This window comes from Tachypleus tridentatus, chromosome 13, assembly GCF_004210375.1.
Source record: "Tachypleus tridentatus isolate NWPU-2018 chromosome 13, ASM421037v1, whole genome shotgun sequence".
Classification (NCBI taxonomy): Eukaryota; Metazoa; Arthropoda; class Merostomata; order Xiphosura; family Limulidae; genus Tachypleus; species Tachypleus tridentatus.
Window position 1 is genome coordinate 43,242,890 of NC_134837.1, and position 26,853 is coordinate 43,269,742.

Consider the following 26,853-nt stretch of genomic DNA (forward strand, 5'->3'; position numbering starts at 1 on the left):
AGAAGACTCAACAATTTAATTATTAATATATAACGGCCTGCAGGAAATGAAATAGGAACAAAATGGATATATATGCATATATTTTTTATCAGATTGCATCTCACGACGTGTAAGTTTTAGCTCATATAATTACCAGTATGCTTCGATTATTAAACAGTAGGGTAGATTAAGACATGTTTTAAATGGAAATTTAAGAAACTTATCAGATTAAATGACAAGAAAAGCGAGTTTTTACAAAATCAACCTTGTTTGTTTTTTTCGCGCAGAGCAACAGGAGGGTTTGGTTTGTTTTAAATTTCGTGCAAAGCTGCACAAGGGCTATCTGTGCTAGCCATCTCTATTTAGCAGTGTAAGATTAGAGGGAAGGCAGCTAGTCATCACCACCCACCGCCAACTCTTGGGATACTCTTTTACCAACGAATAGTGGGATTGATCGTAACATTATAACGCACCCACGACTGAGAGGGCATGTGTGATGTGACGGGGATTCGAACCCGCGACTCTGCAAGTACGAATCGAGTGCCTTAATCACCTGGCTGTGCCTTGTAAGAGTCACGACGGCATCTGACTTTTCTTTTTCTATCCACAGAGAAGGCTGGTATCGCTTAATTCGTCTTGAATTTAATGTTTTTCGATTTTCTTACTTTGGTGATACCAAATTCAAAGATGTATTATAACTGGACTTCATAGCTGTAACCACATATGCTAAAATAAATTTGTTATAAGCACAAATGCAGCATTTTAAACATATTACTTTCTAGAGATACTAAACTGCAAGGTATAAGCACTAAGGAAACTTTATTTTCCACGGAAAGTACAAATCTTCTTGGAGGTTAACTTACTGCTAATTTGATAAATACATCTGTACCACATCCTAAGAGTATTTTCAGCTTCCTTCTTTTTGTTTCATTGCATTTTTTTTTGTTCTTATGAGCAGTGAAGTATTTTAAAGAATACTTTCTTAGAATTGGGTTTTAACATTGCTCTCCCTCTTCTTCTGTGTTTAATTATATTTTTACATTACATGACTCACTTATTATCCTGAAAAGGATACTTATTTAAGTATCATGTACTAATTTAATGCTTATGGTTTCACTAGTTTGGCTTTATGTTATCCATATAATTAATTATCTACTCAACATATAATCAATGACTAGATTTAATACAATCGGTATAAAACACTATACTTTCTGCTGGAACAGCAGAAAGTCTACGGATTTACAACGCGAAAATAAGGGGTTCGATTCCCGTTGGGGAACACAGCAGATAGCCCGATGTCATTTTGCTATAAGGAAGAAAACACAAACACACGATAATTTAATTTTAAACTTTGTACGTAATACTGTATATTTAAGCCTAATATTATATTACACATTTTATAAAATATAATAATAAGTCTAAATTAAAGTACACGCTTTTTTTATTACCATTGTGATATAATTAAGTCACAAACGTTTGCAATATAATAACACTGTGTAACAAAATTTTTACTTTTTCTTGTTCCTGGGCAGAAAGTGTTATTTCCCAATTGCTTATGTCTAAAGTAAATGGAAAAGACCTATCTTTCTATTCAAACTTTCCTTTTGTGACCTGGGTAATGAAATTTTCAAATTTACCCATTTTCCAGAACATTCCGGTAGATTCAGTGTTGAGTAGCTGATAGAGAATTTTCTCGAACTTACAAAAATTTTCAACAACTTTCTAGAATGTTGTAAAAGCCTCAAAGCTGTGCTGCTCCTTAATGGGAATAAATATCCATCTCTTTCCCCGGCTCATTCGGTGCACCTTAAAGAGAAATACAACAGCATCAAGACCTTGATAGAAGCCTAGAAGTATGATGAGTATGGGCTGGGAGATTATCAGAGACTTCAAAATGGCGGCATTCCTGATGGGTCTCCAAGAAAGCTTTACCAAGTTTCCCTGTTATCTTTGCCTTTGGGACAGCAGGTACACCGCAGCGCACTACAACAGGAAGCACTGGCCACAACGGACCGATTTTTCTGAGGGGAGGCACAATGTCAAGTATGAGCCACTAGTGGACCTCCAGAAGATGTTGTTTCCACCATTAAACAAAAAATTGGGTCTTATGAAACAATTTGGCACAGCTCTTGATAAGGAGTCTGCAGCCTTCAAGTACCTTCGAGACTTTTCCCCTAAGCTGTCCGAGGCAAAGGTCAAAGCTGGTGTCTTCGTTGGACCACAAATAAAGAAGATCCTGGAGTGCACAGAATTCCCCAAGAAGCTCAGTAGCAAGGAAAAGAACTTGGTGCAGCTTTGTCGCAGTGGTTCGGAGATTCTTGGGCAATAAGAAGGCCGAAAATTAAGTGGAACTGGTTGAGGCTCTGGTGAAAAACTACGGTAAAATGGGTTGCAGGATGTTTCTGAAAGTCTATATCGTTGACGCTCATATTGACAAATTCAAGAACATGGGAGCATACTCAGAAGAGCAAGGCGTGCGTTTCCACCAAGATATATTGGACTTTGAACGCCGCTACCAAGGAGCGTATAACGAAAACATTATGGGAGACTATATTTGGGAGCTGATACGTGAAAGTGATTTACATTACAGCCGCAAATTTTATAAATTTTATAATTTTGATAAATTTAAAGCAATTTATTAATTACAATTTTCGTCAACCTGATGATAGCATAATTCTAATATTAAAATTAAAGGTCTCCCAGAGTTGTCAGTAAAGTTAACTTCCCAAATACTTTTGCCATATTTCTCACAGTAATATATTTTATAAGCAGTTTAAATTTTAGGTGTAAGAAGTGAGAAGCAAACTGCAAACACCAAAGTTTATATAGTTTTAAATTATAATTTATATCTGTAATTATATAGATTTTTTTCTTTTCATATTTCAACGTGTAAAATGCCCAATGCTGGCAATTTTGAAATTTATAATTTTTTATCTTCAAGAAATTTGGTACCAGTAGTATGTGTTGTATTATTTTTTTATTATAATTAACATTAAAGAAATGCATCATGCACAGAACAGACCTTTTAAAAGTAAACTAATTGGATGCACAACTTTTTTAATGCAAAAGATGGGTTTAAAGGATGTAAGAAGTTTGAATTATCATATTTTTGTCATTAAACTTTGCCTAAGTTCAAAGTCTATTGCTACATAAGCGATAAATTGAACAACTAGCTCTTTGCCTGGAAGTTTTCTGAAATAAAAAACAATAAAGTTGTATTAGGAGCATATGAGAGAATTGGTGTTATTCTGTAATACTCAAGAACATATTCAAATTTTCTAAAACCTCACTTATTTAAAGATAAGAGAATTGTAATTGTAAAACTTCAAATTAAGTGAATATTTTAGGCTATGATATTACAACAAGCTTTGTAAGTATGGACATCACATCTGGTGTATCCAACTTATTTCATAATCAGTTGTTTTTAGTTTTGAAATTATGCAATATTTTGGCTTTACCTGAAAAAACTAGTGTGTTGACAGTATTTTAAAAATGCGTAACTGAAGAAAAAGCAAGATTTTCAATTTTAACTAAGGTTGCATTATAATTTATTATTTTTCACCACAGGATATTAAATTTGAGGGATTTTGTATTGTGGTATAAAAGATGGCTGAAACTTGAAGTGAATTGGAAAATGGTAATATAGTATATAACACTAATTTAATTGATACAAATGCATTGTTTCTAAAGTGATATGCAGTAAACATTTGGGAAAACATAATAACCAGAAACTTGAAGAAGGTGCATAAGAAAAAAAAAATCCAGTGAAAGTTTGTTATTTTAGGTTCTAGTATATGATAGGAAAACAGTCAGTCAAGAGTTTTTATAGAGCTGTTCCCCAAAAAATACATTTGGTATATTTTAAGGAAACATACAATTCTATTGTTAGCAGCAACTGCACAAGAAAATTTTTTTAGATGAATTTGACTCTGTATTTTGTTATTTTGAAAGGAAAATATAGAGTTAAAACTAATAAATGTGTATAAAACAGTTACCTCAAATACTTGTGTTATTTCATAAGGAATCAGAAAAGATTGGTTTGCTTAATCAACCATTGGTGCTTGAAGGAAAAAAAAAACCCCAGAGAAACCATGTTTGAAACTTAAGATGAAACTGTCTGGTATGAAATTTAACTTTTCTTATGGATTGAAGACAAAAGATAGGGAAGTATAGGAGTTTTTTTTTTCAGAATCACTTAAAGCTTTAATTAAGAGATGAGACATGCAGATAAGAAGAGAAAAAAAAAAAGTTATGATATTTATCAGGATGGTGTCAAAACTCCTTGAAGTGAAAACCTCCAACATGACAAAATATTGCATTCTTTAATTCAGCAAATAAAGCTAATGAAATACAAAAATAGAAGGATAAATAGGGAGATAAAAATTGCATCAAAAATTGAGAAAATTTGAAATTTCAATGGGAAGGAAGCAAGTGGACATCAAAAGTTTTGAGTTGTGGGTACATCATACGAATAGCAAAAAATATGGCTCATCTGAAATGATAAAAGGAATATTTCAAAAAACTCTTTAAAAGCTGAACAAGAAGACTTCAAGGAAACTAAGACAATTGGGTTGCATTAGAAACAAGCCCATAGCTTGAGAGAGAGAATAAAATTCCAGGAAGTTTGACCAGCATTATGTAAACATCAGATTTAACTTGAAGAATATTGTAATAAACAGTATTCAAACCAAGGAGGAAAACTAGTTTCAAGAGGGATGTTTATATTTGTTGCTGTAATGGTAAATGGAATAATTTTTATTCTGCTCCAGGTGATAGGATTGTTACTTTACTCCTATACTTTGATTCTTTAGATTTGTTTGTTAAGTGTGAATAATCTCATTATACGTTGTCGAACAGCAGCACGCACAAAGATATAAAGACAATAAGACCATCAGTTAGAAGCAGCATTTATTATTCTATTGTAAAATTAATACCCCCATGGTTAAAATGTCTTTAATGTTTTAAGATTTGACAACATATGCAGCATTAAAGAAAACAAAATGTAGGGATAAAATCTTAAATATTAACACTGCTAATCGAGAGACCAATATATGATTACTGTACGTTGGCTAATTATTTTTAACTGTTACCAAGTAAATTTTGAATTCTATTAACAAAATTAAATAAAAAAACAAACAAAATAAGTATTAACAGTAATGACAAATATTAAAGTTTGTGTAACATAAAATTCCTGCTGGTGAATGTTAGCCTAATAGAAACAAGTATGTGGGGAAGAATATACAAAACCTATTTCAAATAACACATAATTACATCATATATTTTTAAAATGATTCACAGGTCAAAAACAAATATTTTCTTACACATTTTGAGAATATTGGAATTTTTGGCAATTTCATTCTTACACAAGTAATATAGTATATTTTGAACAGTAAAATTGGTTAAATTCTTATTGCCAAATGTTACCAAAAATATTAAATATGTACACTCAAGATAAATAAATACCCATGTACCAGATCATTTGATTCATAATATTTTTCTTCAGCATTATGATTCAACAAGTTACCAATGTCAATAACATTGTAGGTAAGGTGCATAAACTTTTGTCCAAAATTCAACAAGTAACAGTAACTTTGCCAATTAACTGGGCTTTATATTACTCAAATTTTGTGGAAAATTTGTATTTTTTCATTAATATTCATCATAAAAGCAAACAGTTTATATCCTATAAAACCATAAGGTTTTAGACAAAGAAAACCATGGAATAAACAAAAAGGATAAATAACAATTCTAATTATCATAGTAAGCTATTAACCTTCTTACTACTGACTTGATGGATTACAGTGACTTTGTGACCATCAATGTTTCCATACTACAACTTTCGATGTTTTTTATATCTTCCTAAAATGTGGCAAGCTTTCAGCAAATATAACAAGTCTTTTGGACATAAGAAAACAGATTTTTTTAAATAAATATTTTCTAAAAATTTGACAGTGAATATATGGAGTTGAAGTGCTAACAGCTTCAAGTGTAAAGTGATTTTCATGTTGAGATTAAACATATATATTCTTATTTACATGGTCTCTAAAGCCTTCTAAATAAATAAATATAAAACTTTATATTTTATAATGTTTACTGCCTTATCATTAATGTCAATGAGTAAAATTATTATGTAAAAAAATAAACAAAAAAAAACCTCACTAGAAATGGGGGGTTCAATGCCTGCAAGTTCATACATATATTTAATGATATGCATCATTTGACTATTTTAAATAGAAATACAAGAGGTGACTATTCTAATAAAATTTATTTAAATAGATACAGGTAGTCTTGTTAAACTGAAAGTGGCCAAGCAAAGTAGAAAACCTTAAGTTCTTGCCAGATAATACTGTGCTATCTTTTGAGGTTATCCAGTAATTTTACCTCCAAAAATAAGATTTAAGGAAGTATCTGAACTCATACTTTGCCAATATGATTAATATATATATTCAATTTTTCAAGGATGGGCTTAAAAATTCCAATTTGTGATGTGCCACAATTTACAAAATGTAGAATCAGACACAATATTTACTGCCCTGTCTAATATACTTGGTTAAGGAAGGTTTACACAGAAATGACAATTTCAACCATATTACTAGTTAGTTTTTCTTTTCAATGAAACAGCACAACTTTAGATGTCCAAAGGTCCTTCCATATATTAAAACATTTCTGATATGATCTCCTCACAATTTGAGAAAGATCCAAGTAGAAAATATACAAACATGTTGGCAGTGACTGTTTGGATTCTTCATCAAATGGTTCCTTTTCATATGAAAAAGCAAGTGAAAATGTTATTTATAATGTAGCCAATCATATGGTACTTTCATAATTCACTCACCAGATAGTCAATGCCATATACATGATAGATATTACTAAATTGAAATAACGTGTGGCTGATGAAGTCTCAAAGTGCCACTATTTACAGATTATTATTTAGATGTTTATAACAGCAGGTCACTGATTCCTGTGACAGTTTTATAAAAATTCTGAAATCTTTTTCTCCTCATTGTATGAGAATAAGGACTCAGTGCACTTTTTGTGGAACAAGAACTGTCACTTTGAATGTTGTTTGAAGATATTTGAAATAGTGTTATTTTCACATTGAAATAGTTATTAGGATTTACTAGAAACTGTTCAGAAGGATGAGATTGTTTGTTTCAAGTCATTTTAGGTATATTTACAGTAATGCTTGGTATTAATGCTAATACCTTCCTGTCTGGTTAACACTGTTGCCAGAACCTGTTCAGAAAGATGAGTTAATTTGTATCAAGTCAATTTAGGTATATTTACAGTAATGCTTGGTATTAATGCTAATACCTTCCTGTCTGGTTAATACTACTGCTTTCAATGTATTCTCAAGATAGCTGGTATGGGTATTAGCACTTTAATTAAAATAAAGTACAGAACAACATTTCGACCTTCTTAGGTCATCTCCAGGTTAACAAAGAGGTTGCAGTTTCGCACTCTCTAATACCCATACCAGCTGTTTTAAGAATACATTTTTACTTCAAGCGTGTTTCTCGTCATTACGAACTGCTCCTTTCACTTTTCATAAGCTTAAAAAACAAATAATTCCACTCTGTAGTGTTAGGTACACTAGTTAAATAACACTTTTCATTCATGATCAATAATTCTGTTGAGTAGAAAAACTATCAAGTGAGGCATCACTAGATATCTAGATGTTCCAAATAATTATTTTAATAAACAGGAAGTAATGAAATATAAGAAAATATGTTTATGAAGCAATGATGTTTATAGAACAATGACAACTCCAAGGACATACCAAGAAAGTTGTCACCATATGATTAAATGACATCTAGTTTAAGAAGAACTGACACTATCAAGGACAATAGAAGAGTTATACAAGACAGAGATTGAGACAAAGCCACTGATAATCTTCCACTATGTGTTTAAATTGAAAGAAATAGACACTATCAAGGTTAAAAGGTAGTATGAAACTTGAATGATGAACCAGAAAGAACCCTGGATAGTGGACCAATGGTACAGTATGGGCTATTGTCTCCAGTGAATGATTAACTAACAAACTTAGAAGTTCATACACAGGAAAGAAACTGACCATTTTAAGATGTATTCTAATGAGCTTAGGAATTCATAAACAGGAAGCAAGCTGGTACTTTGCCCTGTGAATAGGTCAATAAATCACCTCTCCACTAGCATAAAAGGTTCTAGAACAGAAGACAGAACATACAAAATCTTCAAAACTCTAGTAAGCACTCCAAACTGATCAGATCATTCGAGAGGAAAGAAGATGTCTCTTACCGTTAGTAGGAACACCATTTCTCGTCCAAGCTCTTTGTAAATATTATAATGCCATTCTTTCTTAAACATCAGTCATCATGTTAATAGAGTTAAAATGGTTGCTTATGATAAACATCAATAAAGATAAATTGTATACACATATATTGTGTAAATATTAAGTGTTTGATGACTTAAATAAAAAGTGTTACTAGAAGTCGTAGTCTCGAGTCTCTTTGTTTTAGCTATAAAGCCTCTAGTTAGTACCTGTGTGCTCCATTCACTCACTGCATCCTCACTTTCACGGTAAACTCGATGAAGACATTGAGAGTTTTATAGATGCATTAAATGAATCTGCTAGGATGCTGGGTTGGAATGATGCACAAAAATCGGATATTTTGAGACTAAGAACTGCAGGAAAAGCAAAACATTTCATTAGGGCTTATAACATACTGTGAGAAACTGTAGAGTTCCAGTTTTTAACACATAGGTTAATAGAGGAATATGGTAAAAGAGAAACACCCAATAGAATAATGTAACAAACAGTCTATGATAGCTATGATAAATAAGGGTAAAATTGAAAAAGCAAAAAGGGTGAATCAGACAAAATAAGCGAGAAGGTTTGCAGTGCTTTAAGTATGGTAAGGTTGGCCACACAGCAAAAAATTGCTTGGTAAAACAAGATAAAAATGAGCCTGTGGCTTGTTTTAATTGTGGTATTAAAGGCAACATAGCTTGAAACTGTAAACGTTGCAAGCAGGTTGAATACAGAAAAGCCTCAAAGACTGGGAATTTTAAAGAAAAATTCCATAAAAAAAGGTAGTACTTTGGCATTATGAACAAAAATTGTGATCCCTGCCAGGATTGCAGAGCTAAAATAGTAGTAGTTCCGGCAGTATGAAATAAAAGATTGAGTGTTTATAATGTTAACAAAGTGTCACCAGTAGTTGTGGCAGAAATAGAAGGTATAGCATACTGGTTATTGGTTGACACAGGCACTCGATCTTCTGTTAAATGTACAGTTTGTGCACAAAAATCTGACATTGTTGAATAATGCTTGGAAGAAAGTTTCCAAAAGTATTTTGACTTCTATAACAGGACATCCTGTTAAAATGCTAGGTAAATATAATGTTCAATTAAGAATAGGAGATTTAAAGTTACAACACTCATTTTATATGTGTAAACAAATAGATTTGGATACAGATGGTTTTATTGAACAAGACATCTTAAGGGCTTACTACACTGAAATATCTCTTACCTCAGGTAAGATAAGCATAGAAATGGATATCTTAAGTTTTGAAGGGCTTGAACCTCCAAACTTGTGTGCAAAAGTTAAGACAAATGATACTTTCTTGCTGGCTAAAGCCAATAGTCAGCTGCCTGATGCTAACACTAGCAAGGCAAAGATCAACTGTTAACACACAAAAGCACTGATTTCCTAAAGCGTAACAATGCACAACAAAGTTGAAGAGGTAAGAATAAAAAGTATTTAAAACAAAATCCAGTAAATGAGAAAAGTGGTGGAAGTTCTAACCCAAGCAGTAACAATAGTAAAATGAATAATAAAAAAGTTAAGAGTAAAGTAAGTGATAACAAAATAAAGCAGACTAAGATGGAAAATAAAATCTTTAAACAGGGAAATAACAGTTCAAACCCCTCAGATGACTATACACTTATTCCTGACATAAGCAACAGAGATCCCAACAGGAGTGTTTGAAAGAAGGAGTACCTGTAGAACTAGTTAAAATAACCGAAGTACCTGCAAGAAGTCAATTTACTGTTGAAGCTAAAGTAGATGATTTTAAACATAATGAAGTGTTGATTGAACCTATTGAGTTAGAAGAAGCAGAAGTTCATATAGCTGCTTGTATTAATAAAGTATCCAAGAGAGATACAGTACCTATAAAGGTGTTAAATGTAAATGAAGAAAAAAGTAATACTTGCTAAACATGTAGTAGTAGGTAAGGCTACTAGTAGAGAAACATTAGCAGCATTAGGAGAGACTAATGTCATAATTATTAAGAGAAAAGCACAACAAAATAAGATAGATTGGGACTCTGTCTTAGGAAATATAAAATAAGAACATAAACAAGGTTTCATAACGTTATTAGAAGAATATAGAGATATATTTCTAGGACAGGGTAACCCAAATGGTTGTACAAACAAAGTTAAACATAGGGTAGTGTTAAATGACAGTAAATCTATAGCACAGACCTTATAGAGTGCAAGAAAAGCACAAGATCCAATTAAAACAATGTGTTAGAGAAATGTCTGAACAAGGAGTAATAGAGGACAGTAGTAGTCTGTATGCATCATCAACTGTATTAGTTCCTAAAAAGGATGGAAAATTGAGATTCTGTGTAGATTTTAGAAAAGTGAATACAGTAACAGTTAAGAATATTTATCCGTTACCTAATATCCAAGAGACCTTAGACAGCTTATTGTGGATACTGGCAGGTAGAAATAGAAAAAGATAAAGCTAAAACTGCTATTGTTTTACCTTCAGGTAAATACCAGTTCAACAGAATGCCCTTTGGTTTATCTAATGCTCCTTCAACATTCCAGAGATTAATGGATGTTGTATGGTCAGGTCTACAAGACTTAGAATGTTTCGGTTATTTAGAAGATGTTATAGTGTTTGCTGCAACTTTAGAAGAACACTTAGAAAGATTAAAATATGTATTTGATAGATTTAAAAAAGCTTAAACCAAGTAAACATCAGTTCTTGAAAAAGAAAGTAGAACATCTAGGCCATTTGGTAACTGCAGATGTGGTAAAACCTGACCCTAAAAAGTTAAAGGTTTGTAAAAAATTATCTGGTACCAAGAACAGTAAAAGATGTTTGTGCATTTCAAGGATTTTATAGAAGTTTCATACCACATTTTGCATTGTTGGCAAAACCTTTAGCTCAATTGACTGAGAAAGAAAGAAAATGTAACTGGACAGATAAGAAACAAGAAGTATTCGAAAAATTAAGATACTTTATTAAAAGCACCCATTTTAAGTTACTCAGACTTCAGTGAAGAATCTATCCAAGTACAGATGCTTCAGGCAAAGCTATAGGTGCAGTACTTTCACAGTTAAGTGAAAACAGAAAGGAACATCCTATAGCATATCAGAGTAGACAGGAAAAGCCGAAGTTAATCACAGAGTCACAGAACAAGAATGTTTAGCTGAAGTGCATGGAATTAAAACCTTTCATTGTTACCTGTATAGTAGAAAATTTACTATCATTACAGATCATGCACCATTAAGATGGTTAATGACATTAAGAGACTCCCCTCATCTAGGTTAGCCAGATGGTCATTGTTACTCCAAGACTATGACTGAAGTAATACACAGACCAGGCAGAAAACATTCTCATGTAGATGCTCTAAGGAGAAATAGGGTAGGAAGCACTAAAACTGAAGAAACTCAAGAAAAACAGCCTACTAATCAAACAAGAGAAGTTAAACCAGAAAATGAAGATGAATTAGAAGTAATTTGGGATTTAGATAATGTAATTAGTGAACAAAAGAAAGATGAGTTAATAAATAACTTATGAAATAAAGTATTACAGGGAGAAGATATAAGGTATGTGTTAGACTCGGATATTTTGTATAAAATAAGTGATAATGATAGATCATTACAGATGGTCTTCAATTCCAGAATTCAAAATAATTCACAACAATTATATATCATTTACAGTTAGAAATAGTAGGACTGAGTTAGTTTAGTACAAGCACTGTCTTTAGCTGCAAACAGAAAGTTGAGTTCATACTTTATGATTGTATGGTGAGCAAATGCACCATTTTATGTTAGTTAAGCAAAACCAAAACCATAAAGTTGTTAATCACTACTTGGTGCTCATGTCAAGGAGGAGAAATATAAAAGCAAACATGGCGTTATTGAGGGGAAACATCCATTTGTCAACAGAAGTGTCAGTTTCTAGCAGTTAGAACTATGACATCGAATGAAGATCAAAGTAAAGGACATAAGCCCATTAACATCGATAAACTGTTTGGTGGATTAACTGTGTGTTGGTGTGCACACCTCATTACTGTGATAAACTAAGCCAGACATCGTCAACGTGGCCTGGAAGTGAAGTGTAATCGACAGGATCTGCTGAATGTTATGTGACAGTCAACAGTATGTCTTACAGTTGCAACACGTTTGTTACTCTGATTGCCAGTCCACTCAACGTAACCATCAATTCATCCATTTTAATGAGAAATTATCTGTCTAGCTGAACTGAACTATCTGTCCATTGTTATACAGGTTTACTGTGTTCTGTGAGAAACAGTCAACAGGCAGGAGGTATCAAGCTCGTCTAAAAGGAGCCGACCGTTGTAAAAGTACAAAGTATCTGATTAAGAGTGATCACCCTGGAGACATTTAAGTTTACTATGTATCTATTATAGTTAAGGTAATATTAAACGGTATTAGTGTTTTTTATAATCTGTTGTTCTAGTTGTAAGTATAAAATTTACATATATTAGAAACACCTCCAAGTAAATTAAAGAAAGTGTTAGATGAAATTGAAAGAAAATTACCTCCACACTTACAATTTGTAATTCCTACACATAGTGAAGAGATTTTACATGTATTATTCATGGGCTGATGTGAGGGATATGCTAAGAATGTTTACAGAGATATCTTTGAAGGCAACTGACAGAATGTTTCAATTATATAAAATCATACCTTTACCATTAGCATTAAACCATTCATTAGCTCTAACTGTAAGAAAATAACAACCCATACCTTGCAGTGTCAAAAGATCAAAGTACTTACGTGGAAATGACAGAAGAAGGTATGCTAAGATGTATAGAAGGACCCATTAGTTCAGGAATTTATTCAGTAGCCATTGTGACTTGCAGTTATGCAATATTTGCAGGAGTTAAAGATAGCTGAATTATGTAAAAAGAGAATAATTATCCCTGAGCCATTTTACTTCTATAAGACAAAGACCCAAGGAACTTGGTTATTTCATGTAAAAGATGAACTTACCTTGTCAGTAGTATGCCCTAAATCTAATATAAATCAGTTTGATTATCGAACTGAGGTAATTAACGTAAAGAAAATTGCATATCTTAGATTGGCTAGAAAGTGTTCCACTGCTAGCCAAGGAATTATATTACCCTCTCATTTTAGAAGTAAGACTGAATATAGAGGAATTCTGTTAAATATAAGAGTACCTGACTGGCAAGAGCTGTTGGCTATAAAAGCCACAATTAATTCAGAACACAAATGTCGATTCAGATCTTAAAGGACTGTGAAAAATATTAGATGAAATCCAAAACTTGCCCAGTTCAAGAGTAGGGCCAAGTATCAAGGAATTTCAGCAACACGTAGGTTGCTTGAGAGCTACAGAACTGATAATGATAGATCATTACAGATGGTCGTACCACATAATCTAAAGATGAAGGTTATGAAAACATATCGTGATACACCGTTTGCGGCACATTTTGCTTTTGCAAAAACATATCGCAAAATAAATAGATAGTTCTTTTGGCTAAATGTGCACAAAGATATTAAAGACTATTGTGATTCCAGAAGCTATATGCTTGCCTGATCAAAAAGCAGAAATGATAGCTGAAGTATTTGTAAATAACATAGCAGCTAGACATGGGATACCTAAGTACTTACTAACAGATAGAGGTAGTAACTACGTTTTTAAGTTATTAAAATACAGTTGTCAGTTGTTAGGTGTCAAGAAAATTACAACAATTGCTTTAATCCAGCTGCTAATGGATTAGTAGAAAGATTTAATAGAACTTTGCTGGTTATGATCTCTCAATATTGTGAGAAAGATCAGAAAACCTGGAATGAACAGATTCTGTTATTACTGTTAGCATACAGAAGTGCTGAAAATGAATATACTCAGGAAAGTCCATTCTTTTTATTTCATGGTAGAGATGTAATGCTGCCTATGCAGAAGATAATGACTGCTGAAAGATTTAATCAAGCAATAGATTATGATTACAAAGTTGAGCTATTACAGCAAATGCAGTTAGCACTTCAATAAGCTAATGAGCACTTAATTAAAGCTGCTGAACGTAGCGAGAAACAAGCGAATAAAATGGCAAAAATGAGTGAGATAAAGTACTGCTATATACTCCTATTGTTAAAAAGGGAAACATAAGAAATTAGCAAAACTATGGAAAGGTCCTTTCACAGTACTTAGACAAACAAGTCCAGTTAATTTTGAAATTCAAGAAATCTATGGAAAAAGAAAATGTTATCTTATTAAAGATAGCATTTCGATTTCAGATCAGACTTGACAAAAACATGGTTTAATAGACGCACGTGGGAATGTCTTAAAATTTCTGTTTGGAACTGCAAACCACAGACGATTTACATGAATTAAATAAGAAAGTAGAATATCAGAGACAAGTATATACAGAAATAATTAATTTATTAGGTGAACGGGTAGCAATAATGAACTTATTAAATCAGACACTGAAGTTACATGATCAAAAAATTAGAAAAGTGTCTAGAGCACTAGTAAATATTACAAACACTTTGATATATACTAGAATAAGACAGACTGAGCTCCACAAGGAAGGAACTGAAATGTTAGTCTTCAATTCCAGAATTCAAAATAATTCACAACAATTATATATCATTTACAGTTAGAAATAGTAGGACTGAGTTAGTTTAGTACAAGCACTGTCTTTAGCTGCAAACAGAAAGTTCAGTTCATACTTTATGATTGTATGGTGAGCAAATGCACCATTTTATGTTAGTTAAGCAAAACCAAAACCATAAAGTTGTTAATCACTACTTGGTGCTCATGTCAAGGAGGAGAAATATAAAAGCAAACATGGCGTTATTGAGGGGAAACATCCATTTGTCAACAGAAGTGTCAGTTTCTAGCAGTTAGAACTATGACATCGAATGAAGATCAAAGTAAAGGACATAAGCTCATTAACATCGATAAACTGTTTGGTGGATTAACTGTGTGTTGGTGTGCACACCTCATTACTGTGATAAACTAAGCCAGACATCGTCAACGTGGCCTGGAAGTGAAGTGTAATCGACAGGATCTGCTGAATGTTATGTGACAGTCAACAGTATGTCTTACAGTTGCAACACGTTTGTTACTCTGATTGCCAGTCCACTCAACGTAACCATCAATTCATCCATTTTAATGAGAAATTATCTGTCTAGCTGAACTGAACTATCTGTCCATTGTTATACAGGTTTACTGTGTTCTGTGAGAAACAGTCAACAGGCAGGAGGTATCAAGCTCGTCTAAAAGGAGCCGACCGTTGTAAAAGTACAAAGTATCTGATTAAGAGTGATCACCCTGGAGACATTTAAGTTTACTATGTATCTATTATAGTTAAGGTAATATTAAACGGTATTAGTGTTTTTTATAATCTGTTGTTCTAGTTGTAAGTATAAAATTTACATATATTAGAAACACCTCCAAGTAAATTAAAGAAAGTGTTAGATGAAATTGAAAGAAAATTACCTCCACACTTACAATTTGTAATTCCTACACATAGTGAAGAGATTTTACATGTATTATTCATGGGCTGATGTGAGGGATATGCTAAGAATGTTTACAGAGATATCTTTGAAGGCAACTGATAGAATGTTTCAATTATATAAAATCATACCTTTACCATTAGCATTAAACCATTCATTAGCTCTAACTGTAAGAAAATAACAACCCATACCTTGCAGTGTCAAAAGATCAAAGTACTTATGTGGAAATGACAGAAGAAGGTATGCTAAGATGTATAGAAGGACCCATTAGTTCAGGAATTTATTCAGTAGCCATTGTGACTTGCAGTTATGCAATATTTGCAGGAGTTAAAGATAGCTGAATTATGTAAAAAGAGAATAATTATCCCTGAGCCATTTTACTTCTATAAGACAAAGACCCAAGGAACTTGGTTATTTCATGTAAAAGATGAACTTACCTTGTCAGTAGTATGCCCTAAATCTAATATAAATCAGTTTGATTATCGAACTGAGGTAATTAACGTAAAGAAAATTGCATATCTTAGATTGGCTAGAAAGTGTTCCACTGCTAGCCAAGGAATTATATTACCCTCTCATTTTAGAAGTAAGACTGAATATAGAGGAATTCTGTTAAATATAAGAGTACCTGACTGGCAAGAGCTGTTGGCTATAAAAGCCACAATTAATTCAGAACACAAATGTCGATTCAGATCTTAAAGGACTGTGAAAAATATTAGATGAAATCCAAAACTTGCCCAGTTCAAGAGTAGGGCCAAGTATCAAGGAATTTCAGCAACATGTTGACCACTTGAGAGCTACAAGAAGAGGTGGTAGGTTAGATAAGTTGACTGATTCAGTAATGATAACATTATGTTTTGTAGTAATACTAGTAAATATAGTGTTATAAACAGTACATGAAAAATTGGCTTTAATAACGTTTTAAAAGTTAGATGGGTTGTGTAAATTGAAAAATAAAAAGCAGAACAGGGCTAGGCAATAATAGAGAGTTGTCTAGTTCAGAGGCTACTGAAGTGGTTGAATTATGTGATGATAACCCAACTAATTAGGATGTAGATTGATTTATAGTAGCTTGATGTCAAAATTTAATTTGTATTAACCAATCAAAGAGCCTAGCTAATCATAACGTAGACTTCTAGATCAAAATTATTTGGAAAATTAATAGGGTTATTGAATAAAAAAACAAAGTTCTAAAATCAAGAATGGAAAATTCAAAAACCAGTATGGAAGGACAAGATTAATTATCTACAGACTATAACAGAAGAACAATGTGATCACATGTTGTGATGATACTATGAAACAGTTAATTGATGACAAACAAACAACAGAAAAACTGGCTCTAAAGTATGACATTGTTCCTCAAATAGAAGACAACATGAACAGAAAAGTGTTAAGCGACAAACTGAAGTGTGAAGTGTGCATAAACAATGAAGTGCACGAATGATTATGATACTATTAGTCCGTGATGAAATCCAAGTAACTCAAAAATTGATCGTAATCCAATATATTGTGACAGGAAAGAGTTGAAGCTATGGAAAGAACACTGCAGTCAAGTAAAACTATTACAATTAATTAAGTGTTATGTTTACAGGGAAAAGAAGACAGTAATAATAGAAGGATTTCGAATGGTGAATAAATATTTCATAAAAGAACTAACTGTCCCAGATTGCAAGAGCAGTTGGACTGAGAATTATTGTTATAAAGCCCTAGTCCCAAGGAAAATACTAAAGGAAGAATACCTGAGACATATAGAGTGGTGTACTACCTACTTTCATAGACTAACCTGAAGGAAGGCAAATATGACTTTCACCACGTTGTGGCAGTATGAAATGACATTTCTAAAACTTACGAGAGAATATACATGAAGGATGTAGAAAAGAGAAACCTGGTTGGTGAAATCACGGGAGTGACATGTATAAAGGTGGAAAACTACAGCTGTTCGGCGTACAGAAATTTGAATGTAAGTGACCATGTGATGTGTATCTACCATCCATACCCAAATAAACATTGAGCAAAGTGGAAGGTGACTGCCTTATACGAATAGATGGCTAGTAAAAGTTTAATGTAATGAAACAAGTATTAATGTTTATTTTAGTTTTTAATTTGTCTTAATGTTAATTTTTGTTTTAATTTCTCTTAGATTTCTGGATTTTGTTGTATTAGAATCCTTGGTTATAGTATAAATAGTTGATAATGAACGATGTATATAAATAATTTAGTTTAGCAAATGGTGACTGATGTGTGAATGGAAATGAAGAGTGAGGGGTGAGCCATCACTAAATATCTAAATGCTTCAAATAATTATTTTAATAAACAGGAAGTAATGAAGTATAAGAAAATATGTTTTTGAAGCAATGATGTTTACAGAACAATGACAACTCCAAGAACATACCAAGAAAGTTGTCACTGTATGATCAAATGACATCTAGTTTAAGAAGAACTGACACTATCAAGGACAACAGAAGAGTTATACAAGACAGAGATTGAGACAAAGCCACTGATAATCTTCCACTATGTGTTTAAACTGGAAGAAATAGATGCTTTTAAGGTTAAAAGGTAGTATGAAACTTAGATGGTGAACCAGTAAGAACTTTGGATAGTGGACCAACAGTACAATATGGGCTACTGTTTCCAGTGAATGATTTTGTAAACAGGAAAGAAACTTTGACCATTTGAAGACGTATTATAATGAGCTTAGAAACCTGTTGGCTGGCACTTTGCCCTATGAATAGGCCAATAAATCACCTCTACACTAGCATAAAAGGTTCTAGAACAGAAGACAAAACATACAAAATCTTCAAAACTCTAGTAAGCACTCTGAACTGATCTGATCATTCGAGAGGAAAGAAGATGTCTCTTACCGTTAGTAGGAACACCATTTCTCATCCAAGCTCTTTGTAAGTATTATAATGCCATTCTTTCTTAAACATTAGTCATCATGTTAATAGAGTTAAAATGGTTGCTTATGATAAACATCAATAAAGATCAACTGTATACACATATATTGTGTAAATACTAAGTGTTTGAAGACTTAAATAAAAAGTGTTACTAGAAGTCGTAGTCTCAAGTCTCTGTTTTAGCTGTAAAGCCTCAAGTCAGTACGTGTGTGCTCCATTCACACACTGCATCCTCACTTCAAATAAATATTTCATATAACAGCAGATAGTATTAGTCAAAACTCCAATGGCTAAGCTGAAACAACCCATTTGGCCTGTCTGGAAGTCAGCCCACGACCAAGTTACACAAATTAATAGTATACCAGGCTACGTGAATTTTTCTTGATATCTCCACTCGACCAAAGGTTTTTCTGAAAAAAAAAAAGTCTGATTATGCCATGGAATTTAATGCTGTTAGCATATCTAGCACGTTGTTATAAATCACTCGTACATTATCAGAACAATCAGTTACAACTTTGAGACCGTTTTAATCAAATCATCTTAACATTACTGTTGCCCAATCCTTACTTAAGATGAAATAATTAACCAACTGTTACTTATTATAATTTCTGATATTTTCAAATAATTTTTCTTTCAGAAATGGTTTATGGTAAGCAACAAGGTCTAAAAGATGTTTAAAATTTAGGTTTCAAGGGATGATTTAATTTTTGCAGTACAAGGTAAACATAATTTATGTATTTTATCTTTAATGTTGTATCATAATATCTGTTTTTACCTTACAGAAATAGATATTTGAAGCATAAGATTTACTTACTTGCGTTACTTTGATCATACTGAAATTCTGTCAATTACTTGCAAGAAGATGGTGAAAGAAGTTTAATGTACAAAATTATTCCTATTATTATTTTAAGTGCTACAGAAATAAAATACACAAGTATCTATTTATATATACATGTATGAGGATGTGATTAAAAGTTCTAATACTTCACTTTTATTTCGAAGGATAATGTACATACATCAGTGTTATATGCTATCCCATTCAAAGTAATCTCCCAGCTGATACACTTGTTCCAACATTCCTGCCATTTTTGGAAGCAATCCTGGAAGTCTTCAACTGTTATGCAGCTAAGTTCTACTTTCACATTATTATGGATGGTTGAAATGTCATCAAATCTCTTTCCTTTCAACCTAATTTTGATTTTCTGGAACAGAAAAAAATTGCATGGGGTAAGATTGGGAGAATTATGGGTGTGTGGTAACACACGAATATCTTTTCTGCCAAATATTCTTGAACAGACACAGCAGTGTGTGAAGGCACTTTGTCATGATGCCTATTTTTTCACAGTTCACAGCAGTTTCGTCTAACTTTCTCCCTCAAGCAATTTAATACCTCTTTATAAAAGGCCTGGCTAACTGTTTGGCCACAAGGTATGAATTCATGACAAACAATACCTTGAACATCAAAAAACATGATCAACATTGTCTTTGCATTTGATTGAGACTGTTGTGCCTTTTTTGGATGTGGAGATGATGGAGACTTCCACTGGGATGACTGAAGTTTCGTTTCAGGGCCATAACCATATACCCATAACTCATCACCAATAGTAATGACATTGATGAAATCAGGGTCAATTTCTAGCATTCTCTTCTTGTACAACTGTCAATGGTGAAACATTTGATCATCCTTCAACAGCCTTGGAACAAGTTTTGCAGACACTTGATGCCTGCAGTGTTTTTCATTTAAAATCACCTGACACGATCCACAGGAAATGTCTAGTTCATTAGCAATTTCATGGATAGTTAATCATTGATCACTTTAAATTTTTTCTTTCACCTTAGCAAACCATTTTATCACTGGATGATGTAGATGGTTGCCCAGAACATGGATCACCGTTGACTAATTCCCAGCCATTTTGGAAATGTTTATCTACTGATAAAGAACAGCCTTAAGAAGTCATCACCAAATGCATTTCTTAACATTTTGAGGATTTCTGTTCTTCCTTTACTATTTTTCACACAAAGCTTGATACAAACACATTCTTCTCTTCTGTCCATTTTTATTACAACAGGGGCAAGATATACATCTGTCTTTGAACACGATTTTCACAACATGGGTATAAGGTTTGGAGAAATGGCTTGTTCATGGGTAGATCATCATTTGTATTTTGTATACACCTCAGTGAAGCTCACTGCCTCTGTACTGGCACCTGTAACAGAAGAAATCTTAAAACCTTTTGATCAGACCTTGATTAAGAATGATTAAAAATTATAAAACTAAACACAGGTCTTTGTGTTAATGAGAGAATGTAAAATACAGAATTAGCAATCATCATACATTGATATTTAACTACAAATTTCAGTGAATTCATTGAGTTAAACGGGCTTTCTAAAATCCATATTAAAAGTGAAAATTAACCACATTTTAAAAATATAACAGTTTAATCTTCAATTAAACTTTCATGATTTGTCTAAATTAATCTTGGCCCACAGAAGGAAGGATGGTCAAAACTGTGGATGGTTTTCCTTAGTTATTGGTTTTATCTCTGTACCAAGTTCTTGTTAAATGAGATGTAGAAAAAATCTATCAGAGTAGGTGATCAGGTTAATGGCAATGCTAAAGTGTCCAGAGTTGATCTGATCTACCAATACTGTGCAAGTATATTTCTGCCAATTTCGGGAAGTCAAAACTGATAATCAGATTTATTCACTAGAAGTATTGATATTCAAGCAGTTGACACATACTTTTTTATTTTAAAATACCTTGAATATAAATTATTAGTTTCATCAGTAATTACTCAGAATATAACCCCACCCCCCTTTCCAAAAAAAGAAAAAGAAATTTAATTCTATATGATTCTATAGAAAAGTTGGAAATGTTTTTCATAGTATGTTTACCTCTCAGATTTCAGATGAACTGATTAACTTACATTTTAGATGTAAATAAGAAGTTGTACTACTTTGTTTGGACCTTAACTTAAAAATGACCTAATACATCTCTACTGGCAGATGAGAAAACCAACAGCAGACATGAAATTAAAACATTTTGATAGTAATCAAGTTTCAGAATTATCTAACATGTCACTCAAAGTTCTCACTACTACTTAAAATGTATTGACATTTTGTCCTTAGTCTACAAAAATACAATTAAACATACTTCACTGAAAGATAGTTTTTTTGTATGTGAAAGACTTGTAATGTTACTTGAAAGGCTGTAATATTTTGTGAAGGTAAATACTTTTTTGAAAATTAAGTACCAAATCTGTACAGACTTTAAATGAGTACAAAGAGATAAAAATGGTCAGTTGAGAGAGCCCACGTTGAGAGAGTTAACTACAATGCAGTTTTATCAATCAAGTCAAATTAGACTTGATGCTAACATTTCAACACAAACTAGTTAGGTACTAGAATTGTTAGATTGTTTGTTTTATGAAAATTGCAAAAAAAACTAAATCAAAGCTATCTGTGCTAGTCATCTCTAATTTAACAGTGAAAGCCCAGAAGGAAGGCAGCTAGACATCAATGCCTGCCACCACCTCTTAGGTTACTCTTTTACCAATGAATAGTGAGATTGACTATAACATTATACCACTCCCATGGCTGAAGAAAATGAGTATATTTGGTTGGATGGGATTTGAACCTGCAAACTCAGATTGTGAGTCAAGCACCCTAATTTTCTGGCTATGTTGCACCCAAAATTGTCAGAAATGAGAAATCATTAAACCACGTACATACACACAAAAAAAGAAAGAAAAAATTACCTCTGTCTTTTTTCTTTTGGAAGAAGACAAAGCTTAGCTTTTCAGTAACATGATTTCCAATGATGCTTTATTAACCTAGTTTTGCATAAAATTTATATCATATTAAGGCAGTAAAAAATGTATTTAATATAAAATGTGTCATTTCTCATTGCAGCAGTGTTATAATGTTGGTATTAAGATATTTTCTGTATACACAAAAGGTGAAATGTTTTATGTACATGAGTAATGTTGAAATCAATCTATTAGAACTTGCAGTTGGCAATCCTTATTTGAAACTGTAATACTACTTTTAAGTAAAATTGTTTATGAACATTCCTTATAATTCCTGTATTGTGAATGTGTCATGTGGATAACATTTGAAATTTGCATTTCTATTTACACCCTAAATGTTGATTTAGTGATGGTTAGTGGTAAGGAGAACAGATACCATATATATAAAAGTCCTAGAGGTTATGCAAACTGTAAGAGGGACAAAAGTAATTTTATTCTTTGCATGAATATCACCTTCCATTCTAACTTGAGATTGTTAATTCACAGACATATTTTGGGTATAAATAACTTTGTAAATCATTCATGTTTTGTGCACATCAGACTTGTATATTTACTAAAAGCTTATCATAATTTTATGAACACACATTGTAAATTCTGAATTATAGTCAATGTTCCTTTTCCAATACAGATTCAGTCAAACACACCATGCCTTTGCACACTTGGGTAACATCCTAAACAGGGACCCTACAACAAATGAATCTAGTTATGTTCAAGTTCAAAATTACTTAACTGAACCTACCATCATATTAAAAAAAAAATCATATTAAACTGCAGGGTTCTCCAGCAGATTTTAAAACTAGGGTAAAACACCTTTGGTTGTGAAATTCTGAGATGTTACATTTAAATTGTTAGAGTAACAAAACAGTGACCCTGCAATGTACTCTGTCAAGTACACAATTTATAACTTGTAAAAGTAATCAGCTTACACTGCTTTGAAACAAGTGTGTGCTCATTATGTAATACAAGCCTAAACAGACACTCATCCAGGTTCCCAAACATTTGTGGACTCAACATTCCCTACATTTTCTCTGAACAGAATTTTCTAAACAAATTAAAAACATTATCAATCATTACACAGCAATGTGAACATGCAATTCCATTCTTATACAAACACAAATAATTTTACACTTAAAACTATCTTTCACTGAAAAACTTTATTATTTGTAGATAATGGATTGGATTTAATTGTTTTCATTACAACTGATTACTAAAAAGAAGACTTCCCTATCCATAATACATTATGCAAAAATGGCATCAGCAGGTGTACTCTTTCATACTGAAACTTCCCCAAACAGTGTTATGAAATTCCTTGACTTTTGCTGAAATTTACAAGTTTTCTAATCTTTGCAGAAAACTTGTAGTTCCAAAACAAATATAGTGGCCTTGGTCATCAAACATGCTTTCAAACACACATTTCGTAGGACATCAAAAATATTCTTGATGAAGGATTAATATTATATTAAACCAGATTTAAAATTTCAATAGTATCATATCTTACCTTCTTATTGAAAGTTACTGAATGGCAAATGGTATTATTCACAATACTGTGAAACAGTGCAGAAATGTGACTTCCTGAGTTCATGATACTTTCTTTGAGAAAAGCCATAGTCACATCCGTCTGAATTGAGACAAGTTAACACAATACATAATGACCTGGATTATAGACTCAACTGTTACTTTACAGGGCTGGATCTATGAACTTCATTCACCCAGTGAAATGAAAAGTAGGAGTTTCTGTAATAATAAAAAGGGAGAAAAATATAAATTATTTTATAATACTATTTTAAAACAGATAAAACAATTTAATAAACAAATGATTACACAAAAATATGTTAAAATAACTTATTTCAATTCAAACACAGTAGGTTTTACCAATGATATCAATAATGTTTAAAGCATTTATATTACAAACTGTAGTCAAGAAAAAAAAATTTATTACAGCTACTGTATATGCTGGCTTCTGCAGGATATACTCTTTCAGTCCGAGCTTGGTCCATGGGACTGACCTCGTAACCATTCTGTGCTCATTAATAGTTTTCATACTTTTATTTTTTAATTAGTTAGCAGATGTTCACAAAATGTTGCACAATATCAGTAAACATTAAAAGGCTTTCATATACAAAAATATCAATTTTTTTTTATTGTCTTAAGTTTGTCAAACAATGTTTGCCTTGTGCCTTTTTGAATTTCACTCAGCCCATAATAAAGGGGTGAAGTAGATATATATCCTATTTTGGCAGGAAGTTACATTGCAAAAGACTTGAATCATGTAGATATCAATCTCTTGGAAGTAAGCAATAGGTTTGAGAGATGAAAAATAAAGCACCAGGTTTTATTCCAGTTTTAATATAGAGCAGAGTTCAGAGTTCAAAAATGCATGTTTCTTTCATTTTGGTTGGTTAATTGACAATAGGCAGGAGCTTGAAGATTCACTAATGTTAAGTCAAGTATTAAATGGTATAACAAGATTTTCCCTTGAAGTTGTAAACCAGTTAATTTTACTTCAAATATTAAAAAACATTTATGCCTGAAAAAAGATTTACAAAATTATTTGGTGAAATATGATGTCAGAAATGAGTCAATAGATATTCACCAAATGACATTTTACCTACTTGTATGTTAGGTCAATTAGGAAAAAAAACATGTTTAGTGCCTCTAGAAATTTTTCTTTTTTGAATTATCATTTTTAAATCATACAAACAAGACTTCTCACTAAAAGAAATCAGATGATCACAGTTGATTCAATTTTTTTTTCTTTATATGTCATAAATTCTGTATCATTTTAAATGAAAAGAAATGAAACTAAGACTTCCATTTAACATGGACCCTTTGAAAACAGGCAACAATCATAAAAAAAAATTGTGCAAACTTTCTTTAAAAGAGGTAATTTAAAGAGCAAGAATTTCCTCCATCCTTTATTTGAGAATTCTGGAAGCTAAATATGTTTTTATTATTATTTGATCTTAGTTTTGTTTTTCAAGCATGTTCCTTATTATTAAAACAATAATAAAAATTGTGGACTTAGTAAATTCAGATTAAAAAAAACAAACTTTTCTAGATTTAATTGAACTGAAAATAGATGAATGGAAGGAAACAAAGGATTGTTATTAATAAGTTCAATCAAACAAGGCTTTTATTATTAGTGAAGTGTCTCAGGATGCACTTGAGCTTATGTTTTTTGTTTACGTTAAATTAATGATATTGTAAACTTAACAAATCAGTAGATTGATGAAGATAAAAAAATAACTTGAATTTAGAATAAGATAAAGCTTTCTGATTTGTTCATGCTATATTTATTTGAAAATGATAAATATAATTTTTAAGATTAGAGAAGACAAGCTCCAGTTAGTTAATTTCTAATTAAAACACTTATTTTTCTAATGAGATGTTTAATATATGTGCTAAAGAATCATATACTTGCATTTATGAAATAATATATAGCATATGGCTATATGCATACAACTTACACGTTATAACAGTTAACAATAGCAGCATTAATAATATTAGCAACTTAAACAAGTACTGAAGATACCTGAGAACTTAGAGAAGTAAAGTACTACTACTACTTTTACTAGTTTTACTTTTAGGATAGATTATTAAAATATTATACCACTAAAGTGTAAAACATTTTGCTTAACTTTTACATTAAAAAATTGAACTTTTATCATCTTCACAATTTTCTTCTCACATTGAAATACTAAACATACAACAAAGTATCTCCTAACGTGAATGGATATATAATTTCTTTTTTTCTGAAAATAGCAATAAAGATGGCGAGTTATCTAACTGAGATCACAAATAAGCTGAACCAGTAGTATCCTCATGGAGTCTTGGATCCACTTTCACCAACTTAGACACATCTTAAAAACATAACTATATGTAACACATGATGAATAAAATTAAGCATTTGATACGCCTAATAATACAAATAAAGGTACAATGTTTTCAATAACAGTGTTACTGTTTCTTTTCAGAATTTAGTTGGAAAATCTTACTTTACATTGATTGCCACTGATAGTGCCGCCTGTAAGTTGTAACTTTAATCAAAACTGTCCAAATAAAAGCCTCTAATTTAAAATCCACAAGGTGGTGGAAACGACAGCAATAAAAACTGCAATCTAAATTTCAACCACAAATATTAAACCTATTAAACATAACTGTTTTAAATATGACCTTTTGAGTGTTTATTTTGTAGCGAAAAGTTACAGAATAGGTTATCTGTGTTCAAGTGAATTTTTCGTCATCGTGAAACACTTCACAAATGTTTTATTTTTAACATATAGGTAGAAGCAACAGTTAGCAAAAGAAAGAAAGGAAAGAAAGTGATCATACAAATAACAGAGGGATATTTTTAACATTTTGAAAAAATAACTAATGAAGAAATTAACACGATACCGGAACTCGATATTTTGGACAGTGTTTCATGGACACAGATGATAAACAAC

General features: G+C 32.0%; 2 long non-coding RNA genes across 4 annotated transcripts; one reads left to right on the forward strand and one right to left on the reverse strand.

Moving 5' to 3' along the window:
* Nucleotides 1-2,705: 2,705 nt before the first annotated feature.
* Nucleotides 2,706-7,998, forward strand: LOC143237644 (uncharacterized). The gene is made up of 2 exons (XR_013020177.1): nt 2,706-7,147; nt 7,257-7,998. It is a non-coding gene; the product is annotated as an uncharacterized LOC143237644 (long non-coding RNA).
* Nucleotides 4,871-26,853, reverse strand: LOC143237643 (uncharacterized). 3 transcript variants are annotated; one of them, XR_013020174.1, is made up of 4 exons: nt 26,404-26,853; nt 23,907-24,142; nt 19,589-20,806; nt 4,871-19,009 (listed from the first exon to the last, which is right to left on the reverse strand). It is a non-coding gene; the product is annotated as an uncharacterized LOC143237643 (long non-coding RNA). The 3 variants fall into 3 exon arrangements; XR_013020175.1 differs by having other exon boundaries at nt 19,616-20,806; nt 26,404-26,851; XR_013020176.1 differs by lacking the exon at nt 26,404-26,853 and adding an exon at nt 26,116-26,397.